The sequence below is a fragment of the Accipiter gentilis genome, chromosome 10 (assembly GCF_929443795.1).
Source record: "Accipiter gentilis chromosome 10, bAccGen1.1, whole genome shotgun sequence".
NCBI lineage: Eukaryota > Metazoa > Chordata > Aves > Accipitriformes > Accipitridae > Astur > Astur gentilis.
Window position 1 is genome coordinate 41,151,249 of NC_064889.1, and position 24,512 is coordinate 41,175,760.

Here is a 24,512-nt window from a genome sequence, read left to right on the forward strand (position 1 = left end):
GGGATCTTTCTTCTGTCTTCTTGTTTGTTCTTTTCAGGGCCTTCAAAGGTGTCTGGAACGCTCTTGCGACCATGAGCTACTTTCAGGCCCAGTAACTAAGTTCCATATAATTGAACCCTACAGTGGGGGGCGGGGGGGATTGGTTTTTGTTGTTGTTTTTTGTTTGTTTGTTTTTTTTTTTTTTTTAAATGACAGGCTGTAGCTGGACTCCAGATGGACTTTGTAGATGGAATCAAGACTTCTGAAGCTCTTGCTCTGCATCCAGGTGACTCGTTCAATATGTTTGTGGGGGTTTTTCAGATGTGGAGGGACAAGATGCATCCCACCGAGCGATGCGGGAAGGCAGCAGAGCGCTGTAAGGAGGTGGGTCCATGAGTGGGGTCGGAAGGAAGATGCGTCCAGTGGCTCTATGAGACTGCTTTGCTTTGCTGTGTTTTGCAGTTTTCTTGCATTGTATTGGTCTGTATTTGCCTTTGCCCTGTGTTGTTTTGTTGTGTATTTGCATTGACTGTCATGTGAGACTGTCTCGCATTGCCTGGCCCTGCATTGTGTTTTGTATTGCAGTGCTCTGTACTTGTATGGATTGCCACCTGAGACTGCCTTGCCTTCTATGGTTCTGTATTGGTTTTGTATTGTTTTGGTCTGTACTTGTATTGACTGTCACGTGAGAGTCTCTTGCATTGGCCCTGTTCCGTTTTGTCTGGTATGGCAGTGCTCTGAGTTGTTTTGCCTTGACCGAGGTAAGAGTACTGCCTTGTATGGCATTATATTTGCACGTGAATTACATGGCTCTATGTTCGTGTGTGTCTTGTATGGCATTGTAGAGGCAGCATAGAATGTTTAATGACTTTGGGCTCTTTGCATGCAAAGAGTTGAGGGGATCGCAATTGGACTGTGAACTAGCATTGAGTAAGGCAGGAACTGGGCAATGGTGTTGATCTTGTTTATGCGGATGCTTTGTGGCAGGTCTCTAGAACTGGTCAAGGCCTTGAGGTCTGAGTAGCAGCGTGACGGGTCTTGGAGCGATCGGTAACTTTGGGAGAGCTCTGTGTTTGTGATGCTCTGTTTTTTTCAAGTGCCATGGAGGACACTGGCTGTGAGGATGTGTTATTTTTGGAATAGGTGGGAAGCAGGGTAGGGGAGCGGTGGAGGACTTGACTTCTCTCTCAAGGATGAAGTGTCTGTTGACAAGCTTTGTGTGTTGTTTTTGCAGGTGATGACAGGGCACGAGAGGCGCTTGAAGGAACCTTGCGTTTAGGTGACGTGGCTGCTACGGAGGTTGGACTGTGACACGTGGCACTGTGAAAGCTCAGTATCGGGTTGAACATGCACGGATGGTGGAGATGATGGTGCGTATTGAAACGTTGGTGTAACGGAAGGGCAGTTTGTGGGGAGGTTGGTTGGAAGGAGGTTGGGCTGGGGCCTGGGTTTTTGCAGGTAGGGCGATTTTTGAGGCCCCCGCTGCCGCAGGCACGGGGTGACGGCCTCTCCAGGCCTGTGGGCGGTAGGATAGATGAGGTGAGAGTGAGGGCTGGCGTGCATGTCGTCTGAATGAGTGGTGTGTTGTGAATGTGTATAATCTTGTTTAGGGTTATGTGGTTTAGACTTTTTGGTTTTTTTTTTTCCCTTTCAGGTTGGATGTAGAGTTGAGATGTTTTTTCAGGGAATTAGGAAAAACCCCCAAAAACTTAGAATAAAAAACCCCAGCTGGGATCTGGGTTGGTTTTTGGTGTGTCCTCCTGTGCCCCATTATTTTTCTTTTCCCTGGTCACAGCTGCTTCATGAGGCAATGTTGATCGCCAATGTTTGGACTGGGGTCTGCCTTGGGCCTGGGTTTTCAGAGGCAGGGCGATTATTTTTTTTTTATTTTTATTTTTTTTTTTTTTTTCCAAGGCTCCCGGGAACGCCATTCCCATGGAGTGCTCCCCTGGAACCTGGTAATTGCCAGTCAGCGCAGGGAAATACGTTGTTCGGTGGATGGTCTTTGGAAGACAGTTGAGGATTTTGTGGGCGAAGGGTGGGGGGAGTTGGACTAGATGGCCAGCATGGAGTAGGCCAGGGTTGTGAAGTGCGTGAGTGTAACTGTATTTGTCTGTGGTGGGTTTGTGTAAAAAAAAAAAAAAAAAAAAAAAATTGGGTGCTGTTTGTAGTTTGTGATGTAATGATATGTTTCAATTTCTGGTTTTGTGTCGAGGTGTGGAAGTGGACAGTCTGTCAAGATGAGCGGAGCTCACTCGTTTGCTGCCCGGGAACGGGGATCGTGCAGGTAATGTCACCTCAGGGAGTAAAGCTTCTGGATGTGCAGCGACGGATGTAATGGGAGCAAGGAATGTGGAAAAGACCACTCCGTAGAGCATTGCAGGTACTAAATAGTGGCATTTCTTCTTCAGGTAATGCTAGATTTTTTGGAGTTTAAATGTATTTGTAAAAATAAGGATTAAAAGAGGACTAGAACTAATAGTGTCAAATATTTGATGAGTGAGGCCGTAAAGTCTTTTCTATATATTGTAGAAAAAGAAGGTTGTAGAATTGGACTTTAAATACTGACATAGCTGAAAGTATGTGGAATGAGTAATGGACCAAATGAAGCACTAAGAACAAAACGAAAGAAAGACAGGTAATTAGGTGTCCTTGTGGGAATCACAGTACTAATGGCAATCACAAAGGCATGTGCAGAGCAAAGCATGTGCCCATAGGTAAACTTAGCTGTTGAAGTGAGTGAAAGTGTTGGAATTGGGCATCCAAGGGCGAGTTGTAGATACCTTGAGGTAAATGTAGTTGCTGCTGGGTTAATGGAAAGGGGGTGCATTCCTGGCTCTAGTGATTGCACAACTTTGAAATTGGAGCTGTAGCTCCATAACCGTGAAATGGGCTCGGGCGCGGTGCGGCGCCGAAATGGGCTCGGGCGCGGTGCGGCGCCGAAATGGGCTCGGGCGCGGTGCGGCGCCGAAATGGGCTCGGGCGCGGTGCGGCGCCGAAATGGGCTCGGGCGCGGTGCGGCGCCGAAATGGGCTCGGGCGCGGTGCGGCGCCGAAATGGGCTCGGGCGCGGTGCGGCGCCGAAATGGGCTCGGGCGCGGTGCGGCGCCGAAATGGGCTCGGGCGCGGTGCGGCGCCGAAATGGGCTCGGGCGCGGTGCGGCGCCGAAATGGGCTCGGGCGCGGTGCGGCGCCGAAATGGGCTCGGGCGCGGTGCGGCGCCGAAATGGGCTCGGGCGCGGTGCGGCGCCGAAATGGGCTCGGGCGCGGTGCGGCGCCGAAATGGGCTCGGGCGCGGTGCGGCGCCGAAATGGGCTCGGGCGCGGTGCGGCGCCGAAATGGGCTCGGGCGCGGTGCGGCGCCGAAATGGGCTCGGGCGCGGTGCGGCGCCGAAATGGGCTCGGGCGCGGTGCGGCGCCGAAATGGGCTCGGGCGCGGTGCGGCGCCGAAATGGGCTCGGGCGCGGTGCGGCGCCGAAATGGGCTCGGGCGCGGTGCGGCGCCGAAATGGGCTCGGGCGCGGTGCGGCGCCGAAATGGGCTCGGGCGCGGTGCGGCGCCGAAATGGGCTCGGTGTTATTTTTCTTAAAGGGGCTGGGGTACTGTGTAACTCTGAAATGGGCTTGATGAGCGGATAAGATGCGTGTAATATGTGAGGGTTTTTTTAATTCTGTATTTCACTGTCCCTGTTGTCCTTCCTGTTCTTTTCTTTCCCTGTCCCTTTGTGGTGCTCCCTACTCTTTTTATTCATGTCTTCTCTTTCTCTCTCTCCAATCTCCTGTGCTTTTCATAGTCTCTCTCTATCTCTTGTCATTATTCTCATCTGTCACGCTATCTTACTTTCTGTCCCATCGTATCACGTTGTATCTATTCCTCCTGCTTTTTTCTCCATCTGTCCAGATCCCTGTCCCTTTTTTCTTCTATTGCTGTCTCTCTGCCCTGCTTCCTCTTGTGATCTTTTTTGTGTTTCTCTCTGTTCCCTTCCCTCTTCCATCCTTTCTATCTGCATCCCCCTCTCGAGCTAGCTGTCCCTTCTCTTTTCTCTCTTCCTCCATATCTCTCTCACAGCCTATCAATCACAGTTGTTTTTTCCTCCAGTGCTGTCCTGCTCTGTCCCTTGTTTCTCACTCTTGTTCTGTCATTCTCCCTGTGTCTTTTTTGAACTCCTCCATCTCTCTCCTGCAGCCTATCGCTATTTTTTTCCTCTGTCATCCCTTTGTCCTTCTTCCAGTCTTTGTGTCTCTCTCCCTTTGTTCTCCCTCCTTTTTTTCCTTTCTTGCTACATTTCTGTTCTGCTCCCTAGAATGGAATCAAATCGTGAAATTTGGAAAGGATCTTTAAGATCATTAAGTCCAACCACCAACCCAACAGCACCATGCCTGCTAAATCATGTCCCGAAGCGCCACATCTACGTGTGTTTTGAACACCTCCAGGGATGGTGACTCCATCGCTACCCTGGGCAGCCTGTTCCAATGCCTGACAACCCTCTCAGTAAATAGGTTTTTTTCTGATATCCAATCTAAACCTTCTCTGGCGCAACTTCAGGCCATTTTTTCTCATCCTATTTCTAATTACTTGATAGAAGAGACCGGTACCCACCTCGCTACAATCTCCTTTCAGGTAGTTGTAGAGAGCGATAAGGTCTCCCCTCAGCCTCCTTTTCTCCAGACTAAACCACCCCAGTTCCCTCAGCTGTTCCTCATCAGACTTACGCTCCAGGCCCCTCACCAACTCGGTTGCCCTTCTCCGGACACGTTCCAGCAACTCAACGTCTTTCCTGTAGCAAGGGGCCCAAAACTGAACGCAGTACTCGAGGTGTGGCCTCACTAGTGCCGAATACAGTTGAACAATTACCTCCCTGTTCCCGCCGGCTACACTATTTCCGATACAGGCCAGGATGCCACTGGCCTTCCTGGCCACCTGGGCACACTGCTGGCTCACATTCAACCGGCTGTCAACCAGCACCCCCAGGTCTTTCCCTGCCGGGCAGCTTTCCAGCCACTCTTCCCCAAGCCCATAGCGCTGCACAGGGGCGCCGCAACTGAAGCGTAGGACCCGGCACTCAGCCTCGCTGAACTTCATACAGTTGGCCTCGGCTCATCGATCCAGACTGTCCAGATACCTGCGTAGAGCCTTCCTACCCTCAAGGAGATCGACCCTGCCTCTCAAGTTGGTGTCGTTTGCAAACTTGCTGAGGAGGCACTCGATCTCCTCGTCCAAATCATCGATAAAGGCGTTAAGCAGAACCGGGCCCAACACCGAGCCCTGGGGAACACCACTAGTGACCCGCCGCCAACCGGATTTAACCCCATTCACCACAACTCTCTGGGCTCGTCCATCCTGCCAGTTTTTCACCCAGCAAAGAGTACACTTGTCTAAGACAGGACATGACAGCTTCTCAAGGAGTATGCCATGAGAGATGGTGTCAAAGGCCTTGCTGCAGTCAAGGTAGGTATCATCCACAGCCTTTCCCTCATCCACTAGGTGGGTCACCTGGTCATAGAAGGAGATCGGGTTGGTCAAGCAGAACCTGTCTTTTGTAAACCCACGCTGACCAGGCCCAATCCCCTGCTTGTCCCAGACTTGCCACGTGAGCGCTCTCAAGGCAAACCGTTCCATAATCTTCCTCGGTACCTAGGTCAGGCTGACAGGCCCGTAGTTCCCTGGATCCTCCCTCCCACCCTTCTCGTAAATGGACGTCACACCGGCAAGTCTCCAGTCCTCTGGGACCTCCCCCGTTGACCAGGATCGCCAATAGATGACGGAGAGCAGCTAGGGAAGCACCTCTGCCAGTTCCCTCTGCCCTCTTGGATGGATTCCATCTGGTCCCATAGATTTGTGAGCATCCAGATGGCGTAGTAGGTCACTAACTATTTCTTCCTGGGGGATATATTCTGCTCTTCATCCTCAGCTTCCAGCTCAGGAGGCAGAGTACCCTGAGGATAACTGGTCTCCCTATTAAAGACTGAGGCAAAGAAGGCATTAAGTATCTCGGCCTTTTCCTCATCTCTGGTGGCAACGTTCCCTTCTGTATCCCTTAAAGGATAGATATGTTCCTTGGGATTCTTTTGACCGTTAATGTATTTGTAAAAACATTTTTTGTCGTCTCTTATGACAGCGGACAGATTTCATTCTAGCTGAGCTTTTGTCTTTCTAATTTCCTTTCTCTATGACCTAACAAGATGCCTGCACACCTCCCAGGTTGCCCGCCCTTTCTTCCAGAGATGATAGATTCTCCTTTTGTTTCCTGACTCCTAGCAAAAGTTCCCCGTTCAGCCAGGCCGGTCGTTTTCCTCGGCGATTCGACTTGCGGCACGGGGGAATAGCCTGGTCCCGAGCTGTTAAGATTTCCTTCTTAAAGAACGTGCGTCCTTCCTGGACCCCTTTGCCCTTCAGGACCGTCTCCCAAGGGACTCTCTCAACCAGTGCCTCAAAGAGGCCAAAGTTTGCCCTCTGGAAGTCCAGAGCGCTGGATTTGCTAAACCCCTTCCTTGCCTCACCAAGAATTGAGAATTCTGTCATTTCACGGTCGCTAAGCCCAAGACGGCCTGTGACCATCACACCTCCCACCAGTCCTTCCCTGTTCGTAAACAATAGATCTAGTAAGGCTCCTCCCCTGGTTGGCTCACCTACCGCCTGTGTCGGGAAGTTATCTACCACACGCTCCAGGAACCTCCTAGACTGTTTACTCTGCTGTGGCATGTTTCCAGCAGGTGTCTGGACAGTTGAAGTCCCCCACGAGAACAAGGGCACGCGATTCTAAGACTACTGCCAGCCGCTTGTAGAACGATTCATCCGTCACTTTGACCCAGTCGGGCGGTCTGTAACAGACTCCCAGCACAATATCTGCCTTATCGGCCTTCCCTCTCATCCTCACCCATAAGTGCTCCACCTTGTCATCACACTCGGGTAGCTCTGTACGGTCCAAACCCTGCCTAACATAGAGAGCCACCCCACCACCTCTTCTACCTTGCCTATCCCTTCTGAAGAGCTCGTAGCCATCCGTCGCAGCACTCCATTCACGGGAGTCGTCCCACTGTGTTTCTGTGATGGGGATTAAGTCATATGTATCCTGCAGCGTGATGGCTTCCAGCTCCTCCCGTTTATCGCCCGTGCTGCGTGCGTTGGCATAGATGCATTCGAGCTGGCCTATCGAATCCACCCCTAACGTCGGCACACGCTGCCCCCAGGCTCATCTCTGGTGCACCTAGTCTTATCCCTTACCCCCTTCAACCCTAGTTTAAAGCCCTCTCTATGAGCCCCACTATCTCACAAGCGAGGATTCTTTTACCCCTTTGAGATAGCCGAATACCATCTGTCGCTAGCAAGCCCGGTGCCGTGTAAACCTCCCCGTGATCAAAAAACCCCAAACGCCACTGATGGCACCAGCCTCTGAGCCACGTAATCACCAGGTGTGGTTTCCTGTTCCTTTCAGTATATTTCCCTGCCACTAAGGGATTGAGGAAAACACTACCTGTGCTCCTTCCACTAATCACCCCAGTACCCTGCCAGCCACTTGTAGAATGATTCATCCGTCTCTTCAACCTGGTCAGGCGGTCTGTTACAGACTCTCAGCACAATATCTGCCTTATCGGCCTTCCCTCTCCTCCTCATCCTGTGGGATGGGTCAGGACTGCATATTGGGCCCTCTGTCCCCCTCAGAAGGGACTCGCCTATGACAATTACCCTCCTTTTTCTTTTTTTCAGAGGCTTTGGGAATGCGTGGGGCTGCCCGACTGAGCTTAGGCGCCTCCGTGGATAGGGCTTTGCCTACACCCTGATCTTCACTGAACTGGTCCTCAAGTTCCAGAGCCACGCTCCTGTTGCCTAGGGGAAACTGGGAAGGTGAGGGAGACTGGGAGGGGACTCGCCTGCCTCCCCGAGCAGGGACCTGTATCCATTCCCCTGCATCTCTTAGGTCCCCTCCTGCCCGGTGGCGAGGGGGCAGGGGAACCTCCGCTTCTCGCGGAGCCTCCACCTGCTGCCTCTGCCCCAGGGATGGTAGGGTGTGGGTCCACCAATCTATCTCCCACTCATGCTCCCTGATACTCCTCAACCTTTCCACTTCCTCCTTCAGCTCTGCCACCAGGCTGAGCAGATCATCTACCTGGTCACACCTCACACAAGAGGTGTCCCCGCTGCCCTCCAGCATCAGTGATAGACTCAGGCACTCTCCTCAGCCAGATACCCGGAGAGCTGCACGTTTACATGGGAGCTCAGCCCGCGTCACCACGTTTTTCCTAGCGATGGCTTTCACCTCAGTGGCAGCCATACCGGGGTCCCCTTCTGAGGACGATGCCCACCGCTTCAGTAGCCTGCTTGAGCTGGGAAGGGGGGGGGGCTGCGCCCTGCCTGCACGAACTGCCGCACCACTGTCGCGCTAGAGACGGACACGACAAGTAATGGATCACGCAAAATGGCTACTTTATTGTTCTAACACACCTTTTTATCCCCTTCTTCAGAGTATGTGTTAGTATATGATTGGCTTAGTTAGTAACTAACAATTCATGATTGGTGAGTTTGTCAGGACGGTTCTTCTTATCACTATCTTGTTTTTGTACTGGTCTTCTCGGATCTTTCCAGACTTCTCAAGGATATACTACAAGCTGCTCAAGGTCGCGCTGTTCTTGAACTGTCAGGAATTCCGTAGACTCATTGCATCCCCCAACACACCACGGCACGCCTTTCTGACGCACCACGCCCTGCTTGCCAAGCTCCCGGTTGCTGGCGCTCCTCAGGGCCATTTAAATCTCCCACGGTTGCCCCTGGCAATGCCCACGCCGCGTCAGCCTCTCTCGCGAGAGCTGCCGGCTCTGCACGGTTCCTCTGCTCTTCCCCAGGGCTCCTGGGCCTCGGGAACCTCCTGGTCCGCCTCAATCTAGCGCTCAGCCACCAACTTACCATTGCGTCTGCTGGCCTCGCCGGTGACCGATGTGATTTTAATAACTACATTGTTATTGCATTTAACGAGCTAATTTCCTACCTAGTTTAGAGACACAAATGTCTTTTTCTGTCTGCGCCTCAGAAAAATTAAGATTATCTCCTTACCTGGTCACATTGCCGATGCAATAGTTGTAGCTGTAGTACAGGCGCAAGTAGTGTCATTTCCTGGGGGGGTTACTTTCTCTGTTCAGGGTCTCATTTGCTGTAAATTTAAGGCAGGTGAGAACACTCCTGCTGCTCCTCCAGCTGATTTTATAACTGCTGGTGGTTTGCCCTTCCCCTTTCCCAGGGAATTGTGCTAAGGGTGGTGGGCGGAGGCTCGGGGCTCTTTGAGCCACAGCCTCTGCTGAGGGAGCTCATTGTGCTCCTGGGTTTCTCTGGTGTTGGTGCTCAGCTCTTCCTTGAGTGCTTTGCAGCTTTTGAGCTGGCTCAGCCCTTTGGGAAGAGGTATCTGCCTGAGGTAAGAGCTTCAGGACCAGTCAAGGTTCAGCAGCATGTGTGGTAGAAAGTAACACTTGTATGCAGCTGCTTCCCCCCGCCCCTTTCTTTTTCTTCAGGTCCGTAGTTTTGTTTTGAGCATTCAGGGGTAGAAAGATGGTTTAATAGTAGGCATTGTTGGTTTGTTTTTAATTCTTCATGCAATGTGTTTTTTTGGAATTCCCAACTTTATCAAAAAAGGAACCTTGTTTTCTTCACGAGTTCTGCTGTATGCTCTGTACATTGCTGATACCTCTTAACGGGACTGATGGTGATGTTGTTTAGCAGGGGTTAGGGTGAGCATCTTGTATGTATTTGTACATGGAGTTTTAGTATTTCTGAAGAAAGCAGAAGGGCCGTGAGGCACAGTGCCCTTCAGGGTTTGGGATGCCTTTCCTCATTGCCCACAGAATGCCACGTTGTCCCTAGAATCTTTGCAGCTTGTGGCAGGCCCCTTGTAGATTACAAGCCTTGGGAATTGACTTTATTTTGTGGGCATGTAGCAGAGCTCGGAGTCTCTGGGGAGCTGTAGGTTAGGAGGTTCCCCCAGAGTGGAACTGCTGTTGCAGATGATCCCAGATGAGTTTACCTGCTGTGGATTACCTAGTTGGAGCCCCTGGTGAAGGTAAACCTTATGCATGACCCCCCCAGACTGTGCACGTTCTTGCGCACGTAGCTTACCACCCACCGCAAATTATCCATCTACCCCACCTTCCCTGTGAGTTTTTTCCCATGCCGATTGGTGGGGGTGTCACCCCCTTCCCCCCACTGGCCGTGTATCCCCGAAGTTCCATGTTTTCTTGGTGTCATTTGTGGCTGCCCCCCCCCCCCCCCCCCCGACCCGCAGGGGTGTGGCTTCTGCTGACCCTTTCCTGTATGACTGCAGGGGCTGTCGTTGCCCCCCTGCCCTGTCCTTGTAGGGCATGGCTGCTGCCTGGTCCCTCCCCATGTATTTCCATGGGGGTTTTGTGGTGTCTTTTGTGCTTTGGGGCTCTTGTACCTTGTCGTGGTTTCAGCCCAGCCGGTAACAAAGGACCACGCAGCCGCTCGCTCACTCCTCCGCCCCCCTCCGGTGGGATGGGGAGGAGACAGAGGAGAGAAAAGAAAAAGAAACTGGAACCTCGAGGGTTGAGATAAAGGCAGTTTACTGGGACAAACACAAAGAAAAAATTACAACAACAACAACGGTACTAATGAAAAAGTATACAAAAAGAGTGATGCACAGTGCAACTGCTCACCACCCGGGACCTTACACTCCACCACTTCCCCCACTGAAAAGAGAGAGCACCCTCTGGCCCGCTCCCCATTTATATACTGAGCATGATGTCGTATGGTATGGAATAGCTCCTTGGCCAGTTCAGGTCAGCTGCCCCGGCTATGCCCCCACCTCCCAGGTTCCTGTAAGAATTAACTCTATCCTAGCTGAACCCAGGACATTATCCACCCCTTATTCTATACCATCTACATCATGCCCAGATCTTACATTTTTTCCCAATCAACCACTACAACTTTCCTTGTCTTATATATAAGTATATGGACTCCGCTCTGACCTTGCACATACACAGACATGGTGTTCTTTTAGCCTATGGGCTGTCCCTCTAATGTGTCCATCGATTTTGGGGCTCTATCTGTTGTAACAGTTCTTCCAGGATAAGAGAGAGATGGTGAGATGTTGGGTCGTTGTATGTTGTCTCTGGAACTTGTGGCTAGTATAGTTGGTGCAACTCACGCCCTTGGTCTGCAGGTCAAAGATGTTGATCTTGAGGAAATTGCTGGGTGCCAGTTCAAGTTCTATCGCTGTTGTACTTGGCTCAGTTTCGAAAGTCCATTCTGTAGTCATTTGGATAATTCTCACAATAATACCCTTGATATGGCATATAGACACTATAGATACAATGACATGCATTGGCAGGTTATTTAGCAGTTAAATATCATACAGCCCAATTCACTGGCTATTCTCTCCCAAAATCAAATCTCCCTGAGGTACACATCGAACTTCCCCATCCTTCTGCATCACCCACCAGGTGTACCCAGGTCCTTAAGCAAAAACAACCCCTTGAATGGGTTTGCCTCTGCTTGAGGGAGGACTAACCCAGACTGTCTTTCCTAACATACTCCTCATGCGCACTACAGGGGCTTTATCCCCTTCTACAGTATGTGGAACTCTTGGTTGGGCGGGGCCAGCCCGATTGGCGGATCCTCTAGTATTAACTAACCAGGTGGCTTTTGTTAAATGTGTATCCCAATGCTTGAAAGTTCCACCCCCCATCGCTCTCAATGTAGTTTTCAGCAGTCCATTGTATCGTTCGATTTTTCCAGAGGCCGGTGCGTGATAAGGGATGTGATATACCCATTCACTGCCATGTTCTTTGGCCCAGGTGTCTACGAGGTTGTTTTGGAAGTGAGTCCCGTTGTCCGACTCGATTCTTTCTGGGGTGCCGTGTTGCCATAAAATTTTCTCTTCAAGGCCCAGGATAGTGTTCTGGGCAGTGGCATGGGACACAGGGTATGTTTCCAGCCATCCAGTGGTTGCTTCCACCATTGTAAGCACATGGCACTTGCCTTGGCGTGTTCATGGGAGTGTGATATAGTCAGTCTGCCAGGCCTCCCACTGTTTATATTTCAGCCATTGCCCTCCATGCGCCAGGGGTTTTTGCCGCTTGGCTTGCTTAATTGCAGCACGTGTTTCACATTCATGGATGACCTGTGCGATAGTGTCCATGGTCAAGTCCACCCCTCGATCTCGAGCCCATCTATATGTAGCATCTCTTCCCTGATGGCCTGAGGTATCGTGGGCCCACCGAGCCATAAATAGCTCACCCCTACGTTGCCAGTCCAGGTCTACGTGAGACACTTCAATCTTGGCAGCCTGATCTGCCTGCTGACTGTTTTGATGTTCTTCAGTGGCTCGACTCTTGAGTACATGAGCATCTACGTGATGTACTTTTACCACTAGCTTCTCTATCCAAACAGCAATATCTTGCCACAGTGCGGCAGCCCAGATGGGTTTACCTCTGCGCTGCCAGTTGCTCTTCTTCTATTGCTGTAGCCACCCCCATAGGGCATTTGCCACCATCCATGAGTCAGTATAGAGATAGAGCACTGGCCACTTTTTGCTTTCAGCAATGTCTAACGCTAGCTGGATGGCTTTCACCTCTGCAGACTGACTCAATTCACCTTCTCCTTCAGCAGTTTCTGCGACTAGTCATGTAGGACTCCATACAGCAGCCTTCCACCTCCAATGTTTTCCCACAATGCGACAGGACCCATCAATGAACAGGGCATATTGCCTCTCATTTTCTGGCAGTTTATTATACAGCAGGGCCTCTTCAGCCCGTGTCACCTCTTCCTCTGGCGACATTCCAAAATCTTTGCCTTCTGGCCAGTCCGTGATCACTTCTAACATTCCTGGGTGACTGGGGTTTCCTACACGAGCCCGCTGTGTGATCAGTGCAATCCACTTACTCCACGTGGCGTCAGTCGCGTGATGTGTAGAGGAAACTTTCCCTTTGAACATCCAGCCCAGCACTGGCAGTCGGGGTGCTAAGAAGAGCTGTGTTTCAGTACCAACCACTTCTGAGGCGGCTCGAACTCCTTCATATGCTGCCAAGATCTCTTTTTCAGTTGGAGTATAGCGAGCCTCGGATCCTCGATATCCCTGACTCCAAAACCCCAGGGGTCGGCCTCGGGTCTCCCCAGGTGCTTTCTGCCAAAGGCTCCAGGTAGGGCCATTCTCACCAGCTGCAGTGTAGAGCATATTTTTAATATCTTGTCCTGTCCGGACCGGCCCAAGAGCTACCGCGTGAACAATCTCCTGCTTAATCTGTTCAAAGGCTTGTCGTTGCTCAGGCCCCCATTTAAAATCGTTCTTCTTCCGAGTAACTTGGTAGAGAGGGCTTATAATTTGACTGTAATTTGGAATATGCATTCTCCAAAAGCCCACAACACCTAAGAAAGCCTGTGTTTACTTTTTGTTAGTCAGTGAGGACATAGCTGCTATTTTGTTGATCACGTCTGCAGGGATCTGACGATGCCCATCTTGCCATTTTACTCCTAAGAACTGGATTTCCTGCGCAGGTCCCTTGACCTTACTTTCTTTGATGGCAAAACCAGCCTTCAAAAGGATTTGGATTATTTTCTTCCCTTTCTCAAAAACTTCTTCTGCCGTGTTGCCCCATACGATGATGTCATCAATATATTGCAGGTACTCTGGAGCTTCACCTTTTTCTAGTGCAGCCTGGATCAGTCCATGGCAAATGGTGGGGCTGTGTTTCTACCCCTGGGGCAGTCGATTCCAGGTGTACTGGACGCCCCTCCAAGTGAAAGCAAACTGAGGCCCGCACTCCGCTGCCAAAGGAATGGAGAAAAATGCATTAGCAATGTCAATTGTGGCATACCACTTAGCTGCCTTTGATTCCAGTCCATATTGAAGCTCTAACATATCTGGTACAGCAGCGCTCAGCGGTGGCGTGACTTCATTCAGCCCACGATAATCTACTGTTAGTCTCCATTCCCCACTGGATTTCCGAACGGGCCATATGGGACTACTAAAGGGTGAGTGAGTCTTGCTGATCACTCCTTGGCTCTCCAATTGGCAAATCAGCTTATGGATGGGGATCAGGAGGTCTCGGTTGGTGCGATATTGCCATTGGTGCACCGTCGTGGTAGCAATTGGCACCTGTTGTTCTTCAACCTTCAGCAACCCCACAACCGAAGGGTCTTGGGAGAGACCCGGCAGGGTAGACAGCTGTTCAATCTCCTCCGTCTCCAATGCAGCTATACCAAAGGCCCAACGGTACCCTTTTGGGTCCTTGAAATACCCCCTCCTGAGATAATCTATACCAAGGATGCACGGGGCCTCTGGGCCAGTCGCAATGGGGTGCTTATGCCACTCATTCCCGGTTAGACTCATTTCAGCTTCCAATATGGTTAGCTCTTGGGATCCCCCTGTCACACCAAAGATACAGATGGGTTCTGTCCCTTTATAACTTGATGGCATTAGGGTACATTGTGCACCAGTGTCCACTAGAGCCTTATATTCCTGTGGGTCTGATGTGCCAGGCCATCGAATCCACACTGTCCAGTAGACTCGGTTGTCCCTCTCCTCCACCTGGCTGGAGGCAGGGCCCCTCTAATCCTGGTTAGAATATCTGTTACTTTCTGCACACGTGAATCAGAAATCCCTACAAGGGGATCAGAAATGAGATCAGCCCATCTGCTGCGTCTGGGGGACTGCTCACGGGAAACTGGAGCAGCAGTTTTCCAAGAAGAATTGTCTTTTCCAGTTGCTTTTTCTCGCAACTCCTGTACCCGTGCATCCAAGACTGAGGTAGGTTTTCCATCCCACTTCCTCATGTCCTCTCCATTGTCACGCAGGTAAAACCACAGGTTAGCCCGTTGTGTGTACTTTCTCTCTCCTCTCTCTTGGGCAGAGGAATGCTTACTCCCAATAACTGCGATGCGGGCCTGTACAGGTGAGGAGGAGGACAGATCCACTTTGAATTGCTGGAACTCTCGGGACAACCCCTCTACAGCTGAGACACAGGCCCATAGGGAGGAAGAGAGACTTCCTTTGTATTGCCGGAGTTGGACAGCCAATTCATCCACCGTTTGTCCATAGCCTTCTTTCCAGGACATTACTGCCAATGAGTTGGCATAGGTTGGTGGTGCACTTCGTAGAAACTTCTGCCACATGGGTTGCGTGCATTGGACTTCATCTGGATCTGTGGGTGACTGCGCATTTTCTGGATCATTATAAATCACCTCCAGCACGGCTAATTCTCTCAGGTACTGGATATCTCTCTCCATGGTGGTCCACTTGCCTTGGTGACATGTAACTTCATCCCTGAAGGGGTATCTTTCCTTTACACCTAACAGAAGTCGCCTCCAGAGGCTGAGGACTTGTGTTTTTCTCCCAATTGCCTTGTCGATGCCTCCTTCCCTAGACAGAGATCCCAACTGCTTAGCTTCCTTACCCTCTAATTCCACACTACTAGCCCCACTATCCCAGCATCGGAGCAGCCAGGTAACAATGCGCTCACCTGGGTGGCGGCTAAAATCTTTTCGCATGTCACGCAACTCACTCATGGATAGAGATGGGGTAATTATTTCAGGTTCTGCCTCTTCCTCCTGTTCTCGCGATGACCCTGGTTCATCTTCATCTTTCGCTAAGCGAACTGATGTCTTTGTGTGTTTCTTTTTCTGTACAGGGGCGACTGATACTGGCACAGGTTGGTTCTCTGGTTTAGCCGCGGTGCCTGTTGTCGGGGTTGGGGTAGCCGCGGTGCCTGTTGTCCTGTTTTCCATCTTTTCTCCCTGAGGGTGCTGCCTAGTATCAAGCAGTGTTTGGTAGATACTGGCCAGGGCCCAGCACAATGTAGTGAGTTGTGCGTCTCTGGGATAGCCACAGCATTTTTCTTTCAAATATTCTATCACTTCATGAGGGTTCTGTAGTTGTTTGGGAGTGAACTTCCAAGTCACTGGCGGTGAGAAGTTCTCTAGGTAACTGCCCACATCCTCCCACATGCCGTGCCACCCATGAGTATCCAGCTTTGGGGGAGATCTCTGAGTGGTACTCTTAAAGAGCCTTTTTGTAGCCCTAAAGAAGACATGAAACATATTCAGGAGGCATAGCACTAACAGCACACTGGCTTGCGCATCCCAAGGATATTCAAAATTCTCAAAAGCTGTTGTAATTAGTCGGAAGGAGAAAAGGGAGGTGAACGGACGGGGGGAGGTATCCCCCCCTAATTTCCCCATGGATTGGGTGTAATTACCAATAAAATCCGACAGAATGTGCCCAAAGTATGGAAATGATATCACTGCCTCATACAGATACCAGCTTGACCTCATGACCAGTGATGTAATCATTTCATAAGTCGACATTGCCCAGTACAGCAAAATGATAATCCCAATCACTCTCCCAGAGATGAGATACGCAACTACAGGCAATACATAGAGCATATAAGAGCTTACAAAATGCCACCATGTAAACAAATGAAACAACATTGTGACTAACATCTATTTATCTAAGAAATGCGTTTGGCAAATTTGTTTCAACACGCTCTGGCCAGATCTGTCATTATCGCAACCCTTCGTGCCCCACGTTGGGCGCCAAAAAAGGACTGTCGTGGTTTCAGCCCAGCCGGTAACAAAGGACCACGCAGCCGCTCGCTCACTCCTCCGCCCCCCTCCGGTGGGATGGGGAGGAGACGGAGGAGAGAAAAGAAAAAGAAACTGGAACCTCAAGGGTTGAGATAAAGGCAGTTTACTGGGACAAACACAAAGAAAAAATTACAACAACAACAACGGTACTAATGAAAAAGTATACAAAAAGAGTGATGCACAGTGCAACTGCTCACCACCCGGGACCTGACACTCTGCCACTTCCCCCACCGAAAAGAGAGAGCACCCTCTGGCCCACTCCCCATTTATATACTGAGCATGATGTCACATGGTATGGAATAGCTCCTTGGCCAGTTCAGGTCAGCTGCCCTGGCTATGCCCCCACCTCCCAGGTTCCTGTAAGAATTAACTCTATCCTAGCTGAACCCAGGACATACCTCTGTTAAGGGAGTCAGCTGGACACATGCTCAGGGGGACATTGCATCATTGCTTATTCACAGTAAAGAATTTGTTTTGCAACCCGAGATATTTTGGAGATGGAATTATTAAGGGATCGAATTCTGCTCTTTGATTCATTCCTATCCAGAAGGTAGTTCTGGTAGAAGTAAGGTGGTATGCACAGCCTTGCTAGAAATGAAGCGTAACCCCAGAGTGTTTTGGCTTTTTTATAGGAAACTGAAGCCCATCAATTTTGATAACAACAATGTCATTGCATTTAATGAGCTAGTTTCCTACCTAGTTTGGAAGGGCATCTATCATTTTCTGTCTACACCCCAGACAAATTAAGTTGAATTCCCTACCTGGTCCTATTGCTGATGCAATAGGTGTAGCTGTAGCACAGGAGCAAGTAGTGTCATTTCCTTGGGGGGGGGGGGGGGGGGGGGGGGGTACTTTCTCTGTTCAGGGTCTTATTTGCTGTAAATTTAAAGCAGGTGAGGACAGTGCTGCTGCTCTGCTGCTCCTCCAGCTGACTTTATAACTGCTGGTGGTTTGCCCTTCCCCTTTCCCAGGGGATTGTGCTAAGGGTGGTGGGCGGAGGCTCGGGGCTATTTGAGCCACAGCCTCTGCTGAGGGAGCTCGTTGTGCTCCTGGGTTTCTCTGGTGTTGGTGCTCAGCTCTTCCTTGAGTGCTTTGCAGCTTTTGAGCTGGCTCAGCCCTTTGGGAAGAGGTATCTGCCTGAGGTAAGAGCTTCAGGACCAGTCAAGGTTCGGCAGCATGTGTGGTAGAAAGTAACACTTTGTCCTGGGTTCAGCTGGGATAGAGTTAATTTTTACAGGAACCTGGGATGTGGGGGGCATAGCTGGGGCAGCTGACCTGAACTAGCGAAGGACCTATTCCATACCATGTGACATCATGCTCAGTATATAAATGGGGAGCGGGCTGGGTGGAGCGCTCCACTTTCGGTGGGGGAAGTGGCGGAGCATCGGGTGCCGGGTGGTGAGCAGTTGCACTGTGCATCACTCTTTTTGTTTAGTCTTTTGTTAGTACCGTTGTTGTTGTTGTTGCAATTTTGTTTTGTGTTGTCCCAGTAAACTGCCTTTATCTTAACCCTCGACGTTCCTTTTTGTTTTTTTTCCCTTTTCTCCCCTCTGTGTCCTCCCTATCCCACCGGAGGGGGGCAGGAGGAGTGAGCGAGCGGCTGCGTGATCTTTTGTTACTGGCTGGGCTGAAACCACGACACACTTGTATGCAGCTTCCCCCCCCCCCCCCCCCCCCCCTTTCTTTTTTTCAGGTCAGTAATTTTGTTTTGAGTGTTCTGTTTCTCGAAATGAGCATTCGGCGATGGAGTTAAGTATTCTTTACTGTAGTGCTGGAAGCACGGGGGATCACTCCTCCAAACGTGCTTCCTGGCTGGGACTAATTGTATAGGTTAAATACATGTCTTACATATTCATAAAATTACTGAGAAATAATATACATATTCATTGATTTTTCCGAGAAGTCATTAGCATATGTAAATGTCCTTTACGCATGCGTGTTGAAGGTCTTCGGTGGTCTTCTGGAGTCCTCTGCTGGTTTTCCATAGTCTTCCTCACTTGTCCGCCGTTTGGACTTTGTTGTATGAGTTTGCGCAGTACGATCCCCTTCTGGGCCCCACAAACAACTTCTCTGCGTATCACCTAGCTTTTGGCTCAGTCATCACAAGAGACAACATATTTTCTTATCAAACAGAATACCTCCTCAAAGAGGGCATGTTATTTTGTCTTATATTACAGACACGGGAATCCTGTGCTTTATGTCCTTGGCTTGTCTATGTAAATCAACTTACGGAGGCAGTTGTTAACCTTCTAACAAATTCCTGAGTCTTTTATTTAGCAATACACTGAGTCTAAATATACGTTCTATTTCTACATCTACTAGGCCTAGTGTCAGTCTCTGCATCAGTTCAGGGGGAGAAAGATGGTTTAATAGTATACATTGGTTTTGGTTTTTTTTTTTTTTTTTTTTTTTTTTATTCTTCATGCATTGTGTTTTCCTGCAATTCCCAACTTTATTGAAGAAGGAACGTTGGTTTTTTCACCAATTCTGCTGTGTAAGTTGTTGATATCTCTCTTAACGAGACCGATGGTGATATTGTTTAGCAGGGGTTAGGGTGAACATCTTGTATGTATTTGTATATGGAGTTTTAGTATTTCTGAAGAAAGTAGAAGGGCCGTGAGGCACAGTGCCCTTCAGGGTTTGGGATGCCTTTCCTCATTGCCCACAGAATGCCGTGTTGTCGCTAGAATCTTTGCAGCTGATGGTAGGCCCCTCGTAGATTACAAGCCTTGGGACTTGACTTTAATTTGTGGGCATGGAGCAGAGCTCGGAGTCTCCGGGGAGCTGTAGGTTAGGAGGTGCCCCCAGAATTTGGGATGTGGCTCAGAAGAGCGGCTCCTAAGGAGTAGCCACTGAAGGGGGTTCAGGGTTGCAAATTGAGGGCAGGAGGTGTCAGGAAGCAGTGGGGTTCCTTTCCTGACAGTTGAGGAGAAGAAAAGGGGTTTCTTAAGTTTTGGGACTGCTGGGGAAAGGGAGGAGGGTTCACCAGCCCTTCTCAGAGGAGTTTTGCAGTTGGATTTGAATGTCATAGAATCGTAGAATGGTTTGGGTTGGAAGGCACCATAAAGATCCTCTAGTTCCAAGCCCCCCAGAGACACCTTCTGCGAGACCAGGTTGCTGAAAGCCCCATTTGACTTGGCCTTGAATGATTCCGGGGAGGGAGCATCAACCGGTTCTCTGGGTGACGCTTTCCAGTGCCTGGCCACCCCTAGTGAGAAACGTCTTCCTAATGCCTAAACGAAATGTACCCTCTTTAGGACTAAAGCCATTACCGCCTTGTCCTATGGCTGTACACCCTTGTAAAAAGTCCCTCTGCAGGTTTCTTATAGGCAGCCTTTACGTACCGTGAAGTCTGCTATAAGGTCTCCCGAAAAGCTGCGTGCCGGTGAGCGGTCCGAGAAGGTGAGGCGGTCGTCGGCCGGGTCGGTGTTGAATAGCAAAGTATTATGGGGCTGCTCGGTTCAGCGTTTACCTTCTGTTGTGGAGGTGCTGTGTGGGCTGTCTTTGAATTGGATGAGCGTTTGAGGTGAGCTGTGGATTAGCGAGGAGGAGCGTGGGGCCGATGGCTTCTCATGAGTGCCACGCTAACGTGGTTTCTCTTGGTACCTTAGGTACCACGAGTGACGACGGCTGCAGGGTCTGAGTCTGGAATGAGCGGGGAAGCGAACACAGTGGCACTCGTGAGGAGGGGGGAGTTGGGGAAGTAGTTGGTGTTGGCCAGCAGGATGCCTACTCCCTTTCTGATTTGTTTGTGTTTGTTTTTTTCATTGCAGATGTTGAAGAGCAATGTGTCCCCTTGAGGAACATCCCAGTTAGCCCGTGTGGTTTTGTGGAGGCTGGATTTGGACCCTCGGCCCTCTGAAAGCTAAGTTGAGGGACCAGGCTGGGAGGAAGGGACGAAGCTGGGAATTGCAGGGAGGAGTTTTAAAGTTAGCGCAGGAGAGAGGGCTGTCCCAAAGCAGTCGTCTTTGCGCAGGCGAAGGGGGCGGGTTGCTTTTCAGCATGAGACCCGTGTGTGCCGGACCGGGGAGTTCCAGCCCGTGTCCGTGGTGGCGTGTAGTTTGTGTAGTCTGTCTTGTGCGCTTAGACCTTCCTCGGGTCTCGATGTCCTTGTCGCGCTTTGCGCCAGAGGAGCGAGGCATGCGCTTCGGGTGCTGTCCCTAGGGTTTCGAATGCTCTTGCTCATCGGCCCGGTGCCAATCGGGTGCTTCTTTTCTTGTACTCGGAGCTCTAAAGCATGGATCGGTCTTGGCAGGTTCCGGTCGGTCCTCTATGGCAGCATTCTTTCGGGCTGCATCGGCAGCTCTGCTCTCTAGCCGTCCGTTTTCTGGGACTGGGACTTCTTACCCGCATCATGACATCCTTAGGTCTTGACGCCAGGCTTCTGGCGCATCTGTCGTCTGGGTTTTGACAGTGCTGTCTTGTAACGGGCCGTTCCGTTTGACTTCTCTGGGTCTGCCGTGGAGCCTCCTGGCCTCGCGGTTGTGGCCCCGTAGGTCATCTTGCTCGACGGCGCCTCCCGTCCGGGGGTCATTCTTCTTGCCGAGAGTTTTCTCTCTCTTTGAATCACCTCGTTGGTAGCGTTCCGCGTGGTGACGTTCTGCGCACGGTGTGCTTGGCTTGGAGCTGCTCTGCCCGGGGATGTAGAGTCAGGGGTAGGTGGAGCAGCGATAAGAGTCTACGGGTGAAACGTTGACGTGCCTAGACCGTTTAGGCGAGGGTTGTACAGTCATCTGGGCTCGAGTAGCCATCAGCGGGCTGCGTGGACAGCTGTGCCGATAGTGTTTCACGGAGACGATTGGAGCCGTGTGGCAGGGGTTGTTGAGGGGCAGTGAAGCGGATTTGACTCTCCAAGGTGTTAAGACTTGCACGTGATGGGCTCCAAGTTTGGCCCTGGATTTTTTTTTTCTGGTTGGTGGGGTGTAGGGTTTAGGGTTACTCCATGCGGGGCCCGGACGATAAACACCAGTATGATGATTAAAGTCGCCCCTTTATTGAGCTTAGCTGATCATTCTTATACAATTCTCTAAGTTGTTTAGAAGCTTTGATTGGCTGCTGCACGCAAGCATTTGGTGTCCACGTGCACAAGCGTAAGTGGTGATTGGTTACATCGATACTGTCCACGCGTATAAACCTAAGATACAGTTAGTTATACTCGCTCTGTACACGCACATACACACAGGATATAATTGGCGATGTTAGAGCATGCAAAACTTGTCTTAGTCCAATCGGTTGAGATAAGCCCCTGAATTGAGGTCAGTTGTGCCAAGTTCCCTTTATCGTGGAATGTGCACCTGTTTTTTCTAATCGGGATCTTTCTTCTGTCTTCTTGTTTGTTCTGTTCAGGGCCTTCAAAGGTGTCTGGAACGCTCTTGCGACCATGAGCTACTTTCAGGCCCAGTAACTAAGTTCCATATAATTGAACCCTACAGTGGGGGGGGGGGGGATTGGTTTTTGTTGTTGTTTTTTGTTTGTTTGGTTTTTTTTTTTTTTTTTTTAAATGACAGGCTGTAGCTGGACTCCAGATGGACTTTGTAGATGGAATCAAGACCTCTGGAGTTGTGAAGCTCTTGCTCTGCATCCAGGTGACTCGTTCAATATGTTTGTGGGGGGTTTTCAGATGTGGAGGGACAAGATGCATCCCACCGAGCAATGCGGGAAGGCAGCAGAGCGCTGTAAGGAGGTGGGTCCGTGAGTGGGGTCGGAAGGAAGATGCGTCCAGTGGCTCTATGAGACTGCTTTGCTTTGCTGTGTTTTGCAGTTTTCTTGCATTGTATTGGTCTGTATTTGCCTTTGCCCTGTGTTGTTTTGTTGTGTATTTGCATTGACTGTCATGTGAGACTGTCTCGCATTGCCTGGCCCTGCATTGTGTTTTGTATTGCAGTGCTCTGTACTTGTATGGATTGCCACCTGAGACTGCCTTGCCTTCTATGGTTCTGTATTGGTTTTGTATTGTTTTGGTCTGTACTTGTATTGACTGTCACGTGAGAGTCTCTTGCATTGGCCCTGTTCCGTTTTGTCTGGTATGGCAGTGCTCTGAGTTGTTTTGCCTTGACCGAGGTAAGAGTACTGCCTTGTATGGCATTATATTTGCACGTGAATTACATGGCTCTATGTTCGTGTGTGTCTTGTATGGCATTGTAGAGGCAGCATAGAATGTTTAATGACTTTGGGCTCTTTGCATGCAAAGAGTTGAGGGGATCGCAATTGGACTGTGAACTAGCATTGAGTAAGGCAGGAACTGGGCAATGGTGTTGATCTTGTTTATGCGGATGCTTTGTGGCAGGTCTCTAGAACTGGTCAAGGCCTTGAGGTCTGAGTAGCAGCGTGACGGGTCTTGGAGCGATCGGTAACTTTGGGAGAGCTCTGTGTTTGTGATGCTCTGTTTTTTTCAAGTGCCATGGAGGACACTGGCTGTGAGGATGTGTTATTTTTGGAATAGGTGGGAAGCAGGGTAGGGGAGCGGTGGAGGACTTGACTTCTCTCTCAAGGATGAAGTGTCTGTTGACAAGCTTTGTGTGTTGTTTTTGCAGGTGATGACAGGGCACGAGAGGTGCTTGAAGGAACCTTGCGTTTAGGTGACGTGGCTGCTACGGAGGTTGGACTGTGACACGTGGCACTGTGAAAGCTCAGTATCGGGTTGAACATGCACGGATGGTGGAGATGATGGTGCGTATTGAAACGTTGGTGTAACGGAAGGGCAGTTTGTGGGGAGGTTGGTTGGAAGGAGGTTGGGCTGGGGCCCGGGTTTTTGCAGGTAGGGCGATTTTTGAGGCCCCCGCTGCCGCAGGCACGGGGTGACGGCCTCTCCAGGCCTGTGGGCGGTAGGATAGATGAGGTGAGAGTGAGGGCTGGCGTGCATGTCGTCTGAATGAGTGGTGTGTTGTGAATGTGTCTAATCTTGTTTAGGGTTATATGGTTTAGACTTTTTGGTTTTTTTTTTTCCCTTTCAGGTTGGATGTAGAGTTGAGATGTTTTTTCAGGGAATTAGGAAAAACCCCCAAAAACTTAGAATAAAAAACCCCAGCTGGGATCTGGGTTGGTTTTTGGTGTGTCCTCCTGTGCCCCATTATTTTTCTTTTCCCTGGTCCCAGCTGCTCCATGAGGCAATGTTGATCGCCAATGTTTGGACTGGGGTCTGCCTTGGGCCCGGGTTTTCAGAGGCAGGGCGATTTTTTTTTTTTTTTTTTTTTTTTTTTTTTTTCCAAGGCTCCCGGGAACGCCGTTCCCGTGGAGCGCTCCCCTGGAACCTGGTAACTGCCAGTCAGCGCAGGGAAATACGTTGTTCGGTGGATGGTCTTTGGAAGACAGTTGAGGATTTTGTGGGCGAAGGGTGGGGGGAGTTGGACTAGATGGCCAGCATGGAGTAGGCCAGGGTTGTGAAGTGCGTGAGTGTAACTGTATTTGTCTGTGGTGGGTTTGTGTAAAAAAAAAAAAAAAAAAAAAAAAAATAAATTTGGGTGCTGTTTGTAGTTTGTGATGTAATGATATGTTTCAATTTCTGGTTTTGTGTCGAGGTGTGGAAGTGGACAGTCTGTCAAGATGAGCGGAGCTCACTCGTTTGCTGCCCGGGAACGGGGATCGTGCAGGTAATGTCACCTCAGGGAGTAAAGCTTCTGGATGTGCAGCGACGGATGTAATGGGAGCGAGGAATGTGGAAAAGACCACTCCGTAGAGCATTGCAGGTACTAAATAGTGGCATTTCTTCTTCAGGTAATGCTAGATTTTTTGGAGTTTAAATGTATTTGTAAAAATAAGGATTAAAAGAGGACTAGAACTAATAGTGTCAAATATTTGATGAGTGAGGCCGTAAAGTCTTTTCTATATATTGTAGAAAAAGAAGGTTGTAGAATTGGACTTTAAATACTGACATAGCTGAAAGTATGTGGAATGAGTAATGGACCAAATGAAGCACTAAGAACAAAACGAAAGAAAGACAGGTAATTAGGTGTC

At 50.1% G+C, this 24,512-nt stretch overlaps 1 long non-coding RNA gene across 2 annotated transcripts; it reads left to right on the top strand.

Moving 5' to 3' along the window:
• The first annotated feature begins 292 nt into the window (after positions 1–292).
• Positions 293–24,243, top strand: LOC126043472 (uncharacterized). Of its 2 annotated transcripts, none has more exons than XR_007507453.1 (3): positions 293–363; positions 23,093–23,228; positions 24,077–24,243. It is a non-coding gene; the product is annotated as an uncharacterized LOC126043472 (long non-coding RNA). The 2 variants fall into 2 exon arrangements; XR_007507452.1 differs by lacking the exon at positions 293–363 and adding an exon at positions 22,182–22,242.
• The last annotated feature ends 269 nt before the right edge of the window (positions 24,244–24,512 follow it).